Source organism: Scylla paramamosain, chromosome 4 (assembly GCF_035594125.1).
Source record: "Scylla paramamosain isolate STU-SP2022 chromosome 4, ASM3559412v1, whole genome shotgun sequence".
NCBI lineage: Eukaryota > Metazoa > Arthropoda > Malacostraca > Decapoda > Portunidae > Scylla > Scylla paramamosain.
The window spans coordinates 28,271,041-28,292,182 of NC_087154.1; the positions used below are offsets into that span (position 1 = coordinate 28,271,041).

At 42.7% G+C, this 21,142-nt stretch overlaps 1 protein-coding gene across 1 annotated transcript in view; it reads right to left on the reverse strand.

Annotated features, from left to right (window-relative positions):
• LOC135099943 (uncharacterized) overlaps window positions 1-21,142 on the reverse strand; it is a 156,415-nt gene that overhangs the window by 86,716 nt on the left and 48,557 nt on the right. The gene's annotated exons all lie outside the window — the stretch shown is intronic.

Here is a 21,142-nt window from a genome sequence, read left to right on the forward strand (position 1 = left end):
GCTTTCTTTACAGTCTTTTAAAATAATGTTTCAGATTTGTAGAAAACTATATTACTAAGCCATATTATATTATTAGCCAAAAGAAGATGAGACGGTGTAGAAAGTGCAATTGAAAATAGAGCCGGTTATGATTAGATAAAGCGCTGCACATGAGACCACGAGTATACAGACAAGAAATCATGGCAAAGCAATCGGAAAATCAGAGCATCAATAAAAGGAAATGAAGAGGGGAAGTCTCAACGCATTAACAGGAAGACAGCGATGTTAATTTGGATCGTCATGTAATTAGATGCAGCGCTTTTATACACATAATGGGTCTTAATTTACGAGTACAATCTTACATTTGCATTATCTTTGGTTAATGTACTCTGTGGGGCACTAAATATTGTTCAGATGGAAGGGTTAAGGACGCAAAAATTGTTCTTTATCATCGTGCTTAATTTTGTTTTTATTCCAACGGCCGTTCATCTCTCTCTCTCTCTCTCTCTCTCTCTCTCTCTCTCTCTCTCTCTCTCTCTCTCTCTCTCTCTCTCGGTAGCGCATCCCTAATCCTTCTTTTCACGCTAGCGGCATTCATTTCCCCAGTGCATCATCCCCATTTCTGTGCACCACGCTTCTCTTACTCCACTATTCCTCGCACCTCATATTCCCACGGGCCGGTCATCCCACGCCTCCCTTATCCCCTCACCCCTCATGCCTCCATCATTGTAGCCACGGGACTCCTTTACCGTGCCTCACCCATCATTTTATTTCTGTACCCTTGCCTATTTCTCGTACCCATGTTCCCATTGCTGCTTTTCCAGTGAGGGGGCTGTCAGGCTGTCCCGTTACAGAGGCTCCTGGTCTCCTGACTGTCTGTCTAGCTGTGTTTACGGGTCAATTAAAACTTCCGTAGCGCGCGATCACAAGGGAGTTTCCAGCTTAGTGGACTGCGTTGTCACGGTGAGGCCCGCTCCTCTGTACGAGTATTTAGGGAGCAGCAGAGGAATGGGAGACCGAAGGGAAAGTAAAAGTAGGACAAGGTATTTGTTAGTGGGAAAGGACCAATGGTAAGAGGAAACTGAGGAGGGATAAGTGGAAATAGGAAAGAATGGTTTTGTTGGTAGCAAAGAAGGAGGAGGAGGAGGAGAAGGGGGATGAGATGTATCTTCGTTAGGCGGGGAAATCTGAGAAGCCAAAGTAAAAAAAAAAAAGAAAGAAAACGCAAACATTTCTAGTCGTGATTTATTGGAGTATTAATGTTTGTGTTATAATAAATGAATATGGTGTGTATGTATTACAGTCTACAGTGGCAGAAAAGGCACGGAACACTAGCCAGCAGACCGCGCATTCTTCTTGATGCTGTAAAAATACTATTGTGTAGAAAAAAAAAAAAAATGCAGGAAAGAAAAAAAAAATTGGCCTCCAATTAAATAGAGAAATATTTCGAAATGAAAACATAAAATATTTGCTTGTAACTCAATGAAAATAAATCATAAATGAGATTGAAAAAAAATCCCCTACGGATTTCTTCTCTTATTAAATGATTAATGAGAGGGCACTGTAATTTATTGTAATTTATAGGTTATTAAAAAAGAATCACCTTAGAGGAAACACTTTTTACTAGAAACTTTATCTATTAAAGCGAAGGGGAACGGAAAATTAATATTACAATCATTAATATTACAGGTGAACAACATCTGATGAAAAATCAATCGTCCCGTAGACAGGTGAAGGACAGGTGCTTTTTCTCTTTAATTAGGGTGACAAGAATTACAGTCGTCACCTTTAAAGGGGAAGGAGAGAAGGAGGGAAAGGAGGAAGGGTAGGAGGAGAAGGAGGTGGAGGTGAAGGAGTAGAAGATTTAGGATGGGAGACAGAAGAGGAGAGGAAGATGAGTGTGAAAGAAAAGAGAAGGGAGAAATATGGAGCACATAATGAAAATATAAAAAATACTATGCAGAAATAGAAAAAAAAAATAACGAAAAAGAAAAAGGAAATGAAAAAAATGAGAATAAAAAATACAACGAAAATAAACAAAGAAGAAAAAAAAAAACATGAAAAGACTTCACAACAACAATGAGTTCGGACTATAAACACACACACACACACACACACACACACACACACACACACACACACACACACACACACACACACACACACACACACACACACACACACACACACAAACGGCAAAACACAAAATGTATATAAAAAAAAGCGAGCTAGAGTTAAAAAAAACAAAAAAACAAGACACCAGTGAGGTAAACTAGCAGCAGGGAGAGAAACATAAAGGAGGAGAAAGGAACAAGATCCAGCACCACCACCTCTGTGACAGGAACGTTTTAGAACAAATTAACAAGAAAGGTTTCCGATAATACTTCCACGAGTAATGGCGATGGGAGGGAGAGGTGTGAGAAAAAGGTGGTAGGGAGAGGCGCGATGAAGGAGAAGGGAAAGGATGAACGATAGGAGTTGGAGGGAAGCAGGAGCAGGAGAGGCAGGAATGGGAAGTGGAGCAAGATGGTGAAGAAAGAAAGAAAACACAGAGATAAATAGACAGATACAGAAAGAAAAAAAATTTAAACAAGAAAAGAAAAAAAGGGAAAATAAAAAAATAGACAAACTAAAAAAGAGAAAATGAAAATAGGAGAAGGTAGAGGACGAGTTGAATGGGAATGAATAAAGGAAAGTGAGGAGGAGGAGAAAGAGGAGAAGGAGGAGGACGAGGAGGACGAGGAGGAGGAGGACGAGAAGGAGGAGGAGGAGGGATTGTGGTACTGGCAGGAAGAACGCTGAATCTGATATTCCTAAGTGAATATATCAGAGAGAGAGAGAGAGAGAGAGAGAGAGAGAGAGAGAGAGAGAGAGAGAGAGAGAGAGAGAGAGAGAGAGAGAGAGAGAGAGAGATACCCCGATAGTGAGCAGAGGGAGTAAGCGAAGTAAGTTTAGTAAGGAAGGAAGATATAAGAGAAGGAATGAAAGGAAGACAAAGGAAGGGAGAAGAAGGATATAGAGTAAGCAAGGGAAGGAAGGAAGAAGGAAATGGAATGGAAGGATGGGAATGCAGTAAGGAAAGGGAGTTAAGGGAGGAGGAAAGGAAGGAGAAGTGAGACTCTTTGTGCAAGACTCGTAAATTTGATTACCGTTTCACAGTTATTGTACGTGAAGTTGCTTTCTTTGTTTAGTCTTGTTGGTCTTGGTTCCCTATGCTTCCCTTTGTTGCCATATTCTCTATTCCTGCTGATACTACTACTACTACTACTACTACTACTACTACTATTACTACTACTACTATCCTAAAAATACGATATACATTTTAGTAATATCAAATTCAAGTCAAAACTAACCCACGAACACACTCTCTCTCTCTCTCTCTCTCTCTCTCTCTCTCTCTCTCTCTCTCTCTCTCTCTCTCTCTCTCTCTCTCTCTCTCTCTCTCTCTCTCTCTCTCTCTCTCAATCCGCTTACCTCCCGTCGCCACTTTTCATTCCTCCGTAACTTGCCTGGCGTCCCAAGATCAAATATAAGGGTGGAATCACATAAACACATTTCGGTGGAGGCCAGGAAGCGCTTGCATTTCCTGTGCTCATGAACCTCAAAAGTTTTCCGAGCCCTCAGCACCGCAAGTCACCAACGGGCGTGTGTCCTTCGGGCCCTGGCGGCTGAATATGTAATAGAAATGGTGGGAGCGGCAATATTAGGCGTTTTTTGCCGTACTACTCGTGGTGGTAATGGTGGTGGTGATGGTAGTGGTGATGGTGGTTCTGTCTCTCTATAACCAAATTTTCTCAGTCATTTTACCACTTTTACTTCAGGCAACTTTTTTTCCCCTCATATTTTTTTTTTTTTTTTTGAGGGGGGGGAATGGAGCTTGGTGATAAGGTCGTGGCAATGCACCAGCCATTCCGCGGCTCCAGCACGCTTCTTCACCAAACGGCGCTTCCTGATTCATTTTCTCTCTCTCTCTCTCTTGCTCTCTCTCTCTCTCTCTCTCTCTCTCTCTCTCTCTCTCTCTCTCTCTCTCTCTCTCTCGGTGTTTCGATTATAAAAGCATTTCCGTGGATATGATATAGCGACCTCTAGGGACCTTATCTAGTACCAGGCCCTCTAGAGCTCCCCAGTTCTCCAGCTTTTACTTTTTCTTGAGATCAGCTGACAATAATAATAATAATAATAATAATAATAATAATAATATAGTAAAGGTGATAGTTTCGTGAGGGACAGACAAACAGACACATGGACAGATGGACAGGAAGAATGAGAAACAAAAAAAATAAAAATAAAAATAAGTAAATAAATAAGAATAAATAAATGTACGAAGTGATATTTGAGGATGTGTGCGTATAAAAGCACTTCAGATCCACTGTAAATGCTCCACACCCTCAGGTCATCCCAGTGCTCCACCCTGCAACCTTTCCTGGCCTCCCTTCCTGCTCTCCTCCTTTCATCCCTTCTCCAACGCTCCATCACCAACCCGAAGCAGAAACCTCATCTTGTTTTGATATACTCAGAAGTGCGCATCGACCCGCAGCGAACGGGTCATCTGGTTTTCCCTCCCGTTTCCCCTCCTTTCCCTTACTTCTCATCGCTTAGCTGGGTAAAGGAGGCTGTATTTTTCCCTAAAGATTACAATGTGCTGAGGAGGAAAGGATGTTTGTGTGCGGATTTTACTCTTCCTTCCTCCACACACACAAACACAGAGCGGAAAGAGAAAGGAATAATAAATATGTTGAGAGTGCGGTCGTTCAGGTGACGTGCAGCAGTTGAACATCAACCAAAGCTTATTTAAAGCGTTCCCCGAGGACCCGCAGCACGCAGACACAGGCAGTGTATTCCTTGTTAAACTGCAACTGTCCAGACGCAAGACCGTTGGATGCTGGTACATTTGTTTGGATTTTTTCCGCCTTTCACGGACTGTTCTCTAGCGAGGAAGTTTAATAGTGTGTTCAATGGAGGGAGAGACGTGAATGTTGAGACTTCTTGTGTGTTTGTGTAGAATACATAGTGTAATATCCGTCATTATGTAATAATGAAAATTTTTAAGGGGAAGAATATGTAGAATATAAGTAGAACACTAACAAAGGCGCTGAACTGTCTACAAAGGTCTATAAAATAAATATCTGAACAAAAGTCTTCCGTGCAAAGCCCCAGTCCTTCAAGAGCAGCAGCATCAGCAGCAGCAACTTTACCTCTATTCATGGGCGCGACTCGGCCTCTAACACACGGACAAAGCCGCTAGATTTACGCCCCCATAACCCATCCCAGCCTTGCAAACTCGAGATTCTGTAACTCCGGCTGTGCTTGCCACCAACTCCCCTCCACGCCTCGCTTTCTGGAGATGGCATGTGCAAAGGGAGGAATAAGAGGAGTGAAGGGAAGGGGAGGAATAGACAGCAAAGGCCTTAATACAATACCTTTTGGACGATTGTAGGTGAATTGAATATTAATGAGAAAGAACATAACGTAGTAGAACCTTGTGGAGAAAATGAAGTTACCTCGAGGCTTTTTGTGCTCTGTCTCGGGGATCCAAAGTTAGATTCGGATTTGCATAAAGATTGGCACCGGGGACAAGACGCATACCATGACGCATTCTGTGTTCCGACTGCGTCTCTGCCTCACGTTCACTGCTTCTTTCATCACCCACGCTGTGTTTATCTTGGGTCGTGGCCGAGGATGGATAGAGAGAGAAGGAGAGAGAGAGAGAGAGAGAGAGAGAGAGAGAGAGAGAGAGAGAGAGAGAGAGAGAGAGAGAGAGAGAGAGAGAGAGAGAGAGAGAGAGAGAGAGAGAGAGAGACATACAGAGGACTTTGGAAAAAGTTATAAGAAAAATATTCAAATTTGTGGCCGAAAAAAGAAAAAGGCTTTGATGAAATCTTCAGTCGACTTCGTCTGTTCTCTAAAACTCATTGAAAATCTTTAATTCGAAAATCAACTCTTAGTTGTGGCAGTTCTTTCTTTATTGTTTAAGAATTAACGTCTTCGTCTTTCCATTTTAAAACTAAGGGGAAATTTTACGATAGTCTGTTTTTTTCAGTTTAAGATATTTACACCACCGCTACACACTGATTTCTTATAATCATCTACAGTTTTCTGACACATTTCCCACTATAGTTTCTTAAATACGTAGTTCTGTAGCTTGGAAAAGACGATATTAACCTCATGTGCATGCAAATACTTGCCATTCACAGTGCTTTGACCATAGAAGTGAACAGGTTAATAAGCAGTTCTTAACGCTGTCCTTTTAAGTGTGCATATATACGCAGACAGCTGCTACTAAACGATGTAATTACTGAGACTTTCAAATTTATCTTTCCTTTCTTATCTTCACCTCCTCTTCACTCCATCAAAGTCGGGCATTACTGCAACTTCCTTTTCTTTCCTTTCATAATTTTCTTCTTTAATGCATTCTTTCCACTCCACCACCCTCCCGCTCCCCTTCCCATTGGTTCCTCATCCTCTCCTCTGATCCCTCCCGCCCTCCGTCCCGTCCAGAGCTTCATTACCTGCCAGTTTAAAAGGAAAGACCGATCCTTCTTCCTTTCCATTTGCCATTTTCAGTTCCTCCTTTTTGATCAAATATTCTGTCGAAGTTGATTTTCTTTCGGTTTCACTTATCATTCTGGATCTTTTTGTTAAATCTGCTATATTTTTTCAAACGACTACGATTATTTTTCCAGAAACCAGAAAATTATTACATTTTCATCATTCGAAAATATAAAGAATCTAGACATATGATCCATGAATTCATTAATTCAATTATCTTCGGGCAGCAGGAACTAGGTCATATAGCACCGTACAACTTATTGCAAGGTTTTAACACAATTATAAAATATATTAATGTAATTGGCTGTGTGTGGTGGTTGGAGTCCTTCAGGGCAGGAGGTAGCGTATGGGTGGCGTTCATTCCCTGGCAGGTGGATCTCATTTATGCTTATGATTCACGTCCGAGCTGTCGTGTTCTTCACTAATTCTCTCACTATTTCTCTTATCCGCTTCCACCAGGGATACTGGAGGGCGTTTGGTTAGTAATGGCAGGTGGGAGGCGCAGTACTACAAATGTAGACTTCCTGGCAACGTTTCCCAGAAGTTCTGCCAGAAGTTAACCGAAAACCGTCACGTCACTTCACGCTGCGTGGCTTGATCGGCTTTTACTTCACTCGGACGCAGAATCGGATTAACTTGCAGGTTCCTGTCAATCTTCTCACACTACTGGAGGGTTTTGCACTTAATCACAGCGACAGCGGCATTTAACACAGAGTAAGAGGGCAGTTATCCATCTGCGGAGGCTGGAATTTCGTTTGGCATCTCTCTTCCTTCGCTCCCTCCAGTAACTTTTGGAACAATCCTCTTAGCTCAGCGGCACTACCAATCCCAAACTCTCTGCCACTCCTGCCTGAACCCACGCCATGAGGGGCGGGTGGCAGGGGCGGCGGGGTCGTGAGTGGTATTAGGAAGGGGAGGCCGCGGTACCCTCGCTATCCTGATTTAGAGGTCAGTGGGTCGTTATGAGCGACACTAATGCAATTTAGGGTAATCCTGAGCCCTTTTCTCGGATGCAGCGGAGAATGCAGCGGAGAGGATCACGCCAAATTATTCTCAAGTGATATATTTTGCCTCAATAATTCGCTGTAATGAGAATGATAATGGGAAATAATCCGAACAATGGGAGTGTTAGAGGAAAAATTGCGCGTTGGCGTTTACTTCGTTGCTATTATTAGATTCCGTGCAGAATAAAGTTAGCACCTCATTCCGGGGCATTGCGAGGGAGACGCTTGGTGGCCTTGCTGTGGCGCGAAGACGGTCCTATATAGCAGCAATTTACCTCTTAAAATACTATGGCTTCAAATTTATATGATTATCCCTCAGGTAATTAGTAGGCGAAAATAGAATATGCACACGAAATCATTGCTTCTTCAGTATTCACCAACTTCCTTTGCTGACTTAGAGAATTTAAAGGGGAGCATGGGAAGTTGATACTCTAAATATTATGCAGTTAAATGAAGAAGAATATTGTATACATGAAGGTGGTGATGATAAAAAAATGAGTCTTTAATGTCTTTGGTTATTCTCGTGTAGTTCTCGCTGGTTGTATGTCAGTATTATCTTTTTTTTTTCCTCTTTCCTCTATATCATTTTACTGTAAGGTTTTCTTTTGGTCCCTCTTTTCATTCTCCTCTTCTCAAGTTTTCTTTTCCATTCGCATCTCACTTCTTTTGTTCTCTCATGACACTGGCAATCCTCTCCCGTCAGCATCTTCCTGTCTCTCTTTTATCTCCATTTTATCCATCCTTCTCCTTTCCTCCTTTTTCATCAGCAGCCTATCTTCTATCGGCCTTCCCCTCAATTCCTGCATTAAAATCCTACCATCATATATCACTATCATCATCACATACCTCCATATAACCCTAATGTCAGTTACTCACACCGTCACCTCAATTTGTTAGTTCTGTGGCTTGTATAATCTTTTCCCACTCGCCTCACTCACATCCTGTCATCTCATCTCAGACGGTATATGACCCTGCTGTTGTGGCGCCAAATATTAATTAATCAACCAATCATTCAGGGAGTCAATAAATTATCTCAATATACTAGTTCGTATTGTGTCTTGTATAGCTTTTTTTTTTTCCTCTCGTCCCCTCACGTATCCTTTCATCTCATCTTAGTGGTACATGACCCTAGAATTGCGGTGCCAAATATAAATCAATTAATCACTCGGTCAGTAAGTCTTCAGTCATATAACTTTTTCCCTCTCGCGTCACTCACATCCTGCCATCTCATCTCTGGCGCTATATAACGTTATAGTTCTGGCACCAAATATCAGCCAATTAATCAGTCAATAATCTCCTCTCACGCACGCAACTTTCGTCTTACCACGACTTCTCTGTCCTCTCATTTCCACCATCCTTGAATCCTCCACTTTCATTGATTCCTCCCTTTGATGGTCGCCTGCTTCTCCCTCTCCCTCTTCCCCTTTCCTACTCCTCCTTCTTCCGGCAACTTGATTATCACACTAATTGTACCAGGAATCTCGCCGCGACTGTCTCTCCTTGCTGGTCAGAAAGGATGAGAATTTTCTTCTTTGGCAGCGAAGAAATCATTCATCCGTTTGTTTTAGTTGGATATGTGCGTTTTTGGTTGATAGTTATGCTGGAAATCCATGTAAGTATGAAGAACGGACTGTGGGCAATTCATAAGTAGTTTGTTTCAGTCCTCTTTTCACCGAGCGGATGTGAATGAGGTGTGTAGTTAACTCTGCATCTTTTATTTATTTATTTTTTATGTAAAAGAGGCACTGACAAGGGTAGCAAAGTCGCAGTAAAGATGCCAGTCGTTAAAGAATAGATCTAGAAGGCTTAACCCAAATTAGCCTGTTATGAAACGGTAAAAAAACAAACAAAAAAATGAGAAGATTAAAACTAAACTGAGCTCTAAAATAATATACAAAACTGTGAAAAACTATAGTATGGAAATAGGAACTAAAAATGTTACTATAGTATGGAAATAGGAACTAAAAATGTTACCGTAAAAACCAGAGATTCCAGAAAAAAAAAAAAATGACATACAGTGGATCACACAACACGAATGGATGAAAAATTCCCATCACGGATTTAACAAAATGTCCACATCGTTGTTCTTTAATCAGCACAAACTAGGAAAAGACTTGATTGTTTTCTCTTTCTTTGTACAACTTCTAATGACACTTCATATTGTCTGTCAGTAATCCTCAATTCACACAAAATCGGGACGTCGCAGGAGGTAGAAGTGGTTGGGGGTTGAGTTGCCTTAATCTGTTCTGTCCTGCCGTACCATAAGTCCTTTAGTGCCTTGTTCAGTAGGTTTTCTCGTTATAGACCAATACGCTTCAAAGTGCCTGTTCTTCCTAAATAATCCTTTGTAAACACGAAATGACCCTTTCCCATTTAGTCAGCATTGTCAAGGTTTCTCTCTCTCTCTCTCTCTCTCTCTCTCTCTCTCTCTCTCTCTCTCTCTCTCTCTCTCTCTCTCTCTCAGGGTACGTTTAAACACTCTCCGACAACAAAAGTTTACAAAAGACACTACACTCTCTCTCTCTCTCTCTCTCTCTCTCTCTCTCTCTCTCTCTCTCTCTCTCTCTCTCTCTCTCTCTCTCTCTCTCTCTCTCTCTCTCTCTCTCTCTCTCTCTCTCTCTCTCTCTCTCTCTCTCTCTCTCTCTCTCTCTCTCTCTCTCTCTCTCTCTCTCTCTCTCTCTCTCTCTCTCTCTCTCTCTCTCTCTCTCACACACACACACACACACACACCAGTAACCGAATCCCGCCGCCACCTTGTCACACCTCAGAACGATCAATTACGACATGGGCGAGGAGCTGTGATGGCCTTCTTTACTACCCACTGGAGGGAACCTGACCTTAATTTGCCTGTAGACGAGGAGCGTGTGGGTGCCTACTCCTCCTCTTTCTCCTTGGCTCTTGCGGGAACTTTCACCTCGCCTTCTTCCTCGCCTCATTTATATTCGCAGTCAGCCGAGACGTGGTCTTCCATCCCAGCGTCTCAGGGTTGTCGCCCCAAAATTGTGACCCTCCCTGAATGTGTTGTGTTTGCATGTACGCACGTGCCGCTGATGTGTGTGAGTGCGTGTGTGTAGGTATGTGTCTGTGTGGATGAGTGTTTCGTGCGTGCCTGCCCCCATTCTTGCCTGTCTGTTGTCTGTCTGACTGTGGAGTTGTAGTATGTGTGCGTCAGAGAGAATGTGAAGAGGAGAGGAGAGGAGAGGAGAGCAGAAGAGAAAGAACATGCATTGCGTCTTATTTCTTGTACATCCTCTATTTTTCAAGCTATATGTTCTGCTATTAAAGACAGACAGACAGATAAACAAAGACGAGAATAGAACAGAAAAAAAAATACATTTCATTCCTTTTGTGTCCTTCTCACACAAATACATATCCTCATATTTCACGTAATTTAAAAGCGTCTAGTGGTTTCACAATGCAAAAAAATATCTATGTCCTGTCCTATCCCATGGCTCCTTCATGCATTCCTGGTGGAGTCGCTTTAACCTGGTCTTTTCTTTCCCCGCAGGTGAAGGAGAGCAGTGCGTGAGGGTCCATGAGGTGCATGGAGGGAAGGGAGGAGGGAGCTGCGAGTTGTTTTCTTGAAGGTACCATTTAGGAAACCGAGCGCAAAGTGGATAGGAGTTAAGAAACACTTTCCAGAGAGAGAGAGAGAGAGAGAGAGAGAGAGAGAGAGAGAGAGAGAGAGAGAGAGAGAGAGAGAGAGAGAGATTGTTTTATAGCCGTAAGATTAAGGTGGTTGTCATAGTGTATTCTCTTCCCGTTCGTCTTATTTTGAGGATACGTGGCTGGATGATAAATGTTTTTTTTCTGTAGTCTTTCACTTGTCTTTCCTCACATTTTACTCTTCGTCTTTGGTCTTCGTGCCACTTGCGTTGCTCACTAGGGAAAGGGTTCAGTTCTTTCCTCTCTTTATCAGGGTCGTAACTCTTCTTTTATTGTCAGAGGCCAGACATCATCCTACCTACATCCTCTTATAGGTTTCTGGGTGACGTCACAACTCTTCTGGCTAGACTTTGTTTCCCTTTTATTGATTACAAATAAATATCGTTATTCTTTACATTGATTTATTAAATATTGAGTTAGGCTTCAGATGGAAACTAGTAGATGTGTATTTGCCTTCTCAATATTAATTTCTTGTAGAGGGAAGGTTAGAGGAGATAAGTCCATAACCTTCTTTCCAAATACCAATCCTGGTATTAATATTGGCACATAGACTGTCGCCATGTAACACTCAAACATTAGACTAAAGATTAATTGCTATTGTCATCGTAACATATCAATACATAACTTTACCTTTGCCTATGTCTTCAGTGTTCCGAACAGTCTCTCAAGAGCAATAAACAGAAAGCTCCTGCATAAGCCAAAAATTAATATTCCTTGGCGAGGTCGTTGCGAAAATTAACCTAAAACATATATTTTCTCTCTATCTGTTGGCAGCACTCGTGGTCGGTATGTTATATTAACAGAATGAACAGCTTCCATAAAGTAACTATCTCCTGCCGCCGCACTCTGGTCTCTCAAAAATATACATGAACACAGTAGTTGCATCGAGGCATATCGATGACGGAGGTGCAAGGAGCCTCCAGACTCCCGCGCGACTCTCTTACCCTTTTGCTGAGGCTCCTACCTCAGAAATTGCGTTCATGTTGGAGTGTCGTGGAAGCAGAATAGCATCCTCGGGCCTCTGCTCACGTACCACTGCTATAAATCGAGAAGGGAAATGCCGTAGCGAAGGTTACTGCCGCCCTACTTCATCTTGACCCCGCGGCGAGTCACTTTCGTAATATCTTTTTGGCTGAGGTGTATGCCAGGCTCCTCGCCAAGCAGCAGGAGCTGTGAGACATCACGGTATATTATATACAGGGAAGAGATTTGAGTTACGTTACGGGCACGAACAGTACTAACTCTATGTAGCATTAGATTAACATGGGGCGTGTAGCAGAGAATTGTATTGTCCTCCAGAACGTTAGATTAAGCTCCTGCTGTCTTGGTCTAGCACGCGATAGTCTGGGCGATATAGTGTAGCAGTACAGCACCAGTAATATAGTATTAATATATATTGGTGTGTGTAAGGATATATGGGGCCGTTTTATCCTGGGATAGCGACGCCATTATATTAACTTATTAAACTTATCAAACGTACTGAAGACACTACGACTTTTCACCTATTGATTTTGAGTAATATTAAACCATTTGATTGAAAAGAAACATAAGAAAACTTACTCCATTATTGTTTTTGCTGTCAGCGGTGTCTGTCGAAAATATACTGTAACTTTGCAAGCGAACATTTTATTAGGTCTAAGAAGGAACCATAGCAATAAAAGGGTTCAAATGTTTTGGTTGTTTTGGTCATAGAATTTTAATTATACGACAGTGTTTCAAATTGCTTGTACCTCCATGTACCATAACACCCGCGTCACACAAGGCTATGTGGCGCACACTCTCTGGAGGAGAAACCATTTCTTTATCTGGTATATTTTCCGTAAACCTCTCGAATTCCGATGATTTAATGGATACAAGGAAGACATTGCAGAATTTAAACATTACACAGGAGGAAGAAAACGCGGAGAAACTCCGTAAACTCACGCTACTCTGCAAAAGTGAAACGCCAAGGCGACTGAATTAATTACGGTTAGCAGATTAATTATACTTCTAAGGGACAAAAGATGAGCGACGGAGCGGAAAACAATTAAGACTTAGAGGCATGAAGCGCCACACTAATGAGTTCATGAGCGGAGGGTGGGCCTGAGTAAAATTACAAAGTAGTCAGTGGGCGTCTTTGTACAGTTGGGAGCGGGAGGACTTCAGGGAAAATATATTGGGTTGAAAAAACTGGGGGCCGGAGAATTCTCGCTGGCTGCCTCTCTTGCCCCAGTCCTGCTTTAATCCCCGGGCGGCTCAGGAGGGCACGGCGCGGGGCTACAGGGTTGTACTGAGTGAGAGGAGGGGGAGCAGGGGGCGATGCAGCTGAATGGGGTCGTTAAGGTTTATGTTTCGCCTTATCTTTAGTTTGCCTGGTTTCTCTTGCTGTGCTTTTCTCTCCCTCCCTCTTCCCTTCTCTCCTCTTTGTTTTCATCGGAGGTGTGTTGTTTCTCGATTTGTTTTCTCCTTTTATGTTGTTGTTTTTGGTGGAGGAGGAGATTGTGGTGTTGTAATTGCTATCTTACTTTAAAATAATACAAACTGCAATGAGCGACTAAACAAACACCCTTCTACTTGTCTTAACATTAAACGTGTTTTTATTTCCTAAGTGAGTGTTTGTCTTTCAGTTTTTTTTCTCAAGTCGTGGAAGTCATTAGGGGGAAGATGGTGAGGGCAGGTGAGAGAGGTAAAGCAGCAGAGGGAAGAGGAAGACAGAGGAGACAGGCGGGAACAAACGGGGTCAAGATCTCTTACAAAGACTCTTGGGTAATTGTGTAGCGAGACATGATTAGTGGAAGACTTCTGATGGATCGATTGATTTATGCACCCGGTAGTGATGTCGTATGTCGATGTCAGCAGTGGAAGATGCTCAATAGAAAACCAATAATACATGATATTTTTCCTTTCATAATATTCATGCACAGTTTCTTCTCTAATTCTCTTGAGGAGACCAAAAAACAAAGAGGCTGCAAAGGAAGTGTGCGTGAAGGTCGATTAATTGTCAGTTGGCGAAGAAAGGAAGTTAATGGTGTAATGAGACATGCTGAGCTGAGATGGGAAGAGTCGGGGCAGGGCGAGGCTGGGGCTTTGTGTGGCGGGACGAAGTGTTGTGCAGGTAATGGTGAGCAGCGCGGAGGGGCAGGAAGTTCAGGTGGGACAAGGAGTGCAAGTTAAGGCGCCGAGAAGAATTTGCATGCGAAAGAACAAGAGTAAGGAGAGGGAGAGAGAAAAAAAAATAGTAAAAGTAGCAAAGAGAGGAAAGAATAGCGAGGAGGGGAGGAGGGACGAAAAGAAGTGGTGGAGGAAAAAAAAAAAAAAAAAGAGAGAGGTGACACTGAAGGTCAAGGTTGACTGTGGAAAGGAAGGCTGAGTATTTCAGTATACTGTTTTACTTTACTTTGTTGGGTTACTGAAATAAGTTGTGAATATTTAACGAAACTTTTCCAAGGATGAATTTTATAGTTACTTTTTTTTTTTTCATAATACGTACACGAATTTCTCATTAACTCTCTCTCTCTCTCTCTCTCTCTCTCTCTCTCTCTCTCTCTCTCTCTCTCTCTCTCTCTCTCTCTCTCTCTCTCTCTCTCTCTCTCTCTCTCTCTTTCTTTGTAGGTATGGCCCTGTATTCCCATATTTTTTCGCTTCTTGCCACTAAAAATATATGAAAAAAGAAACCAACTGATCGATACACTGAGGATTTTACAACCCCTCTGTTGTTTTTTTCTTCCTTCCCTTCCATCTTTCTGGTCATAATCATCCTGGTCTCCTTCGTCCTTTCCGCTTTCTCTTCTTGTCGCATTTATTCTCCTCTTTCACTTTCTTCCCCTCCTTTTGTTTGTCTTGCTCTTCTTCCTCCTCTTAATGCTTTCCTTCTATCTCCTTTACATCCTTGCCTTCCTCCATTTCCTCCTTATCTCCCTTCCCTTCCCCCTATTCCACTGTCTCTTCGTCTTTCTCTTTCTTCTTCTCTTAGTCCTCTTCATTACTTTATTTTCTACATATGACCTCTTTTTTCCTTCCTCTTTTGTTTCCTTCTTGCCTCCCTAGTCATTCTCCTCTTCCATTGTCTCCTCCTCTTCCTCTTGTTTCTCACGCTATTCCTTCTCTCTTTCAATCCTTTCAATTTATTTCCTTTACCATTTTTTTTTACATATTATCCTTTACTGTTCTCTCCCCTTTCACTTTCTTCTTTTCTTCCTTTTGATTCTTACTTTCCTTCCCCCTTCTCTTTTATCCCTTCCGATTTATTCCCTTTTCTATTCTCAAAACCCTCCCCCACTCCAACTCGCCTCCTCCGCCTTCCTTTCCTCCTCTTCCTCCTCCTCCCCCTCTCCTGCAGTTATTTCAGTGGGCATCTTCACGTTCAGTTCTTTCATCCCTTCGTCTCAGCCTCACAAGCACCATTAAAACCTTGCAGGATCTTGAGAGAGAGATTTAAAAAAGCGGTCGAAATTCATATAAAACCCAGGGAAGGATGAAGAATAATTTCCTGCAAGATAAGGCATGAGTTATTGCGATAAAAAGGAGATGCGAAAGAATAAGGAGAGAAAGAAGGGAAGGCTGGAGAGAACAGGAAGAAGAATGAGCAAGAAGGAAAGAGAAAAAAATTATCAGAAAGAGGAAGAGGAAAGAGGGATGGATTTATTGATGAATTATAACGCACTGACGGGTGAGTAGGAAGGGAACGGGAAGGAAAAAAAGGGAAAGGAAAAAAAGGAGAAAGGCTTAGAACAAGTTCCCGTAAACACATGTAGTTCATGAAGGAATAACGTAGAAAAAAGGCCAGCCATTGGGAAGAGTGGTGCATCAAAGGCCGCAAGAGGAAGAGAATAAGAAGCAGAAGAGAATCCTCAGAACATTCCTAATCGTGAAGGAGAAAGAAAGAGGAAGATGAAGGATTGAAAAAAAAAAACAGAAAAGGGAAGGGAAGAAGGGAGGAAAGCTATGCAATACGAAAGTGAGGAATGAGAAAATAAGGAAAGAAAGTGAGGGAAGAAGGGAGCAAAACTAGGCCATACAAAAGTGAAAGATGGGGAAATAAGGAAAGGAAGGGAAAAAAGGAGGAAGAAGGGAGAAAAACTAGGCCAAATGAAAGTGAAGGATGGAGAAAGATGGAAAGGAAGGGAAGGATGGAGGAGAACTTGACCATGCGATAGTGAAGGATAGAGAAACAAGGAAAAGAAGTAAAGAAGGGAGTAAGAAGGGAGCAAAAGTAGGCCAGACAGGTCGTAAAGGCGACATCTGGAGATCCTATGGTGTAAAGAAAAAAATGGAATAGTACTTGTGTGTTACGCTCGTGGACACGTCACCTCGCTGTCTGAGGGAGGGGAAGCCAAGTGAAGCGCCGCCGTATTAAGTTCTGGAAGCTGATGATTTTTCTTCGTGATTTATCTCTTGGTTATTTCCCTCTTACTTTCTTATTTGCTGACTCCTCTTTCTCCTTGACTTTTTTTTTTTTTTTACTTGATATTGTTTACCTAGACTTTTTTTTCATTTATTTTTTACTTTTCTGGTTATTATTTTTTTTTTTGTTTTGGATACTGTTCTTACATGGTTACTTTTATTTATTATTATTTTTTATTTAGTTACCTATTCATTTTATACTTCTTTTCCTTTCTTCTTTGCTACTTTACTGTCTTTTCTTTAATCCTCTCCGTTACTTTTTTTGTTTGTTTTATTTATCACCTATTTATTTAGTTATTTACTCATTTTACTACTTTTCCCTTTCTTTCCTACGTTACTGTCTTCTCTAAACTTTTCCTTCGTTATCCTATTTTTTTATTTATTTTTTTCTTTTTTTTTAGTGGCGAGCTGTCCGAACGATCACCTCCTCCTGAACCCGATCATTAATTCACCTTTCAGCATCTTCTCCTCCTTCCTCCCATCCTTTTCTCCTCCTCATTCTCCTGCCCTCTCTTCTCCTCTATCTCCCTACTTCTCTCCACTTTTGTTGCGCGGGACAGACCATCACTCGCAGGCATTCTAGAGTATCCATGTGTTCGATCCCTCTCTCTTTTTGTTTTTTTTTCTTAAGGTCAACGTGAGGTGTGTTCTAGATATCTGTAATGGTTCTCCCTTGTATTTCTTCCTTCTTGCCTTGCTCTCCTCTCATCTCTTCTCACTCCTCTTCTCTTCTCCTCCCCTCTCCTCTCCTCTTCTCTCCTCTTGTCTCCTCTCGTCTTTCATTTAGTTTTGCTTACCTTCCTGCTTGTGCTTGAAATCTGTTGTTGCTTTTCAAGTGGTGTGCTTTCTCTTTCACCGCCTCCTTTTCTTTCTCCTCCTGCCGCTCCTTTTTTTTTTTTTTCAGTGTTTTGTAGTTCGTTTCTTTTTACTCCTTCCTTCCCATTTCTCATCTTCGCTCTCATTTCTTCTCTTATCACTCTCCTCCTCCTTTTTGATCCTTATTTTTTTTCCCCTTTTTCTCCTTTCTATATTTATTCTTTTTCGGCTCCTTCGTCTTTTGTTCTCATTTATTCCCTCCTCTTCTTCTTCCTCCTCCTTTCCTCCTCCTCATTTCCCTAGCTTTATTATCAGGTGTGGCTTAACCGCCCCCCGCCCCCCACCACCTCATCTACACGCCCTTCCGCTATATACGTCACTTGCATCGCCTTTCATCTCGTCTTCCCACATAAATCACCGCCACCTCCCTTCCTCTCCTCCCGAATCACCATCAGTCCTCCCTGGAATACCTCCATCACTCACTGCTTCTCCCACTTCTCCCTTTCTCTCTCCCTCTTTCCCTTTCTCTCTCCCTCTTCGTATCTGTGTTCCACCGTCTCGCTCCTTAGGCTCAGCGCTGCGTAAAGAGAGGCATTATTCACACAGCTGCGTCCTCGTCCCTCATGGCTCCTTATTATGAGGCTTTTTTATACCCGTCCATTGCCTCCATTCGTGAGCTTCCTCTGCCCTCGCCTCCCGGAGTTATGAGGTGCTGCCGCCAAGCTCTTCCATCACACAGGAGTCGTGGGTAACTGTGACGTTCCTCCCCCAGCAGGTTTTGCCAGACAGATGAAGAGAGATGCTGATTATTTATCCCTAAAATTACTAGAAGGGTGTCTTGAGAGAGAGAGAGAGAGAGAGAGAGAGAGAGAGAGAGAGAGAGAGAGAGAGAGAGAGAGAGAGAGAGAGAGAGAGAGAGAGAGAGAGAGATTGCCCTTATTGCTACCTAAAATTGCTTCCATCTCCAGCATGCAAACAAAATATAAACTTTAAAAACGCGATTTCGTTGAGGCAAATGGAGTCTCTGAGTATTTGACACATACACACACACACACACACACACACACACACACACACACACACACACACACACACACACACACACACACACATACGGCGGAACCAGTGTTTTCAAATATGTAAATGAAGTGTAATATAAAAAAACGCTATAATGAGATGAGGCGCAGCTCGGGCCGGCGGTTCAGTGGTTGGAGCGGCGCGAGGTGAGGATAAAAATAGACTAGGGAAGACGCGGTGCGGAGGGAGGGACAGAGCGACACCACACACACGCGCACACACACACACACACACACACACACACACACACACACACACACACACACTCAGAGCGGATCTTTACCCACCCTATCAATCTATTTTCAGAAATCACACGCCGCTATTAATGTATGTTGTTTTACAGGCGATTTGACGTAGGAGTAGACTGAGAAACAATAATAAACTCAAAATAACAATAAAAAATAATAGGAACACAAAGTAAACACAGAAACGACCATAAAATACACAGTGGAAAGACAAAGCAGATACAGGACGATGAAATACGTGGCAGAGAGAGAGAGAGAGAGAGGAGAGAGAGAGAGAGAGAGAGAGAGAGAGAGAGAGAGAGAGAGAGAGTGGAGCTGCTGACGATATTTCCACTCGGTTCCTGCTGGTCGTCTCTGCTCCGGCGTGGAGAGGAGAGGTTGAGATAAACATGAGGTCGGGCGTTGGGCAGAGGGCAGAAGGTGTAGGGCAGGTAGGCAGAGGCGTAGGGGAATGGGATGGGACAGTGCTGGGCGAGAGGCAGGGCAGGACGGAGGGGCAGAGGCAAGGGGTTACTGTTTAAAGGTGAGGAGCGAAGCACACGGGGAGGTGACCTGTCCTCCTTCCTCTTCGTTTCTCCTGCTTCCTCGCTTCACCACCACCACCACCACCCACCTCCTCCTCCTCCTCCTCCTCCTCCTCCTCCTCCTCCTCCTCCTCCTCCTCCTCCTCCTCCTCCTCCCTCTCCCTGCTCTTTCATTTCTCTTACTGTCCTTGTGTTCATTTCTCCTCTTCCCTAATGCATGTTGCTCTCCTGGTTCTCTCTTCGTCGTCCTTGTCCTCTTCCTTCTCTTCCTACTTCTCTTCCTCGTCCTCCTTCATTTCTTCATTCTCATTCTCCTCCTCCTTTCTCTTCCTCTTCTTTCCTTTTTCTTGTCTTCATTCTTGTCCTCCTCCTCCTCCTTCTCCTTCTCCTTCTCCTCTTCCTCCTCCTTCTCCTCCTCCTCCTCCTCCTCCTCTTCCTCCTCCACCTCCTCCTCCTCCTTTCTTCTTTCTTCTATTCTTCTCATGTCTGTCATTCATTATCCTTTTTGTCAATCTTTTGTTGTCTTTTCTTTTTTCCCACGGTATTTTCATGTTTGTTTAAGTTTCTTGCTTTTAGTTATATTCTTTGCTTCTGTCTGTTTTTAGGATCTGTCTATTAGTTTTGTCCTTTCTCCCATCTTTCTTATTTATGAAATTTCTTGCTTCAGTGTGACAGTTTTCATGATTTATTTTTCACACACACACACACACACACACACACACACACACACACTCTCTCTCTCTCTCTCTCTCTCTCTCTCTCTCTCTCTCTCTCTCTCTCTCTCTCTCTCTCTCTCTCTCTCTCTCTCTCTCTCTCTCGTAATCTCATCTTATTTTTGCCTCTTTTTCTACCATCGACCAAAGTATTTTTCGCCCTCTTTTTTTTCTTTCCCCTTTTTTTTTTTTTTTTTACCATCACCCAGCACTTTTTTTTCCCTTACTCTCACCTCTCCTGGCGGCCAAAACCAACCCACTACCAATTCCCCAATTAGGATTACACCTCTTGCGCCCTTCGTTTTCCCTTTATGGTTCTCTTTCCTCGCCCTTTTTCCGTCACCAACACCACGGAAAAGAAATAGAGAGTAGCTGTTGATTCGTTGATACTTTTATACGTTCTGAGGTCCATTTGTGTTCTGTAATGGATAAGTTTCGAGTGAAGGTCGTGAACAGTATCGTGTCTTGGTGTTCCGATGGCGAAGGTAAGGATGTGAGAGAGTACCTGCAATTAATTCTCACAGTGGCGTTTCCCAGGTGAGGCCAGAGAACGATAGTCAAATGTTGTGAGTTGCCTCTTTTCATCCTATCCCTTGTAACTTCTGAAAACTTACACAACGTTAACTAGAAATCTCATCAAGGTGGGCAGGTGATGTAGTTCCTGACAATAAGCTTGTTGGGTTTAGTCGTGTGAGAAGGAGGGAGGACGAAGGAGATACAAGAGTGTGCCTAGAATGAGACGGTAACATTTTGACTCGTAGACAGACAAGATGACCACATGAGAATGCTTATGGTGATGCTAACAGTAGTGATGGTAGTGGTGGTGGTGAATGGAGATAAAATAGACGAACAGAAAGAGCAGATGATGATTTAGTGGTGATGGCAGTAGCGGTGGTAGTGGTAGTGGTGGTGGTGGTGGTGGTGATGGATGTGTATGATGAATAGGGATAAAATAGACGAACAGAATGAGCAGATAAGGATGAGTTATTAGTGATGCTGACAGTAGTGATAATGACAGTGGTGGTTGTGGCTGTGGCTGTGGTGGTGGTGGTGGTGGTTGTGGATATAGAGATGCTGATGATGTATGGAGCAAAAGCAGACGAAAAACATGAGCTTGTGATATTTTAGTGTTAGTACTGTTGATGACTGTGATTGTGGTGGTGGTGGTGGTTGTAATGGTAACTGTG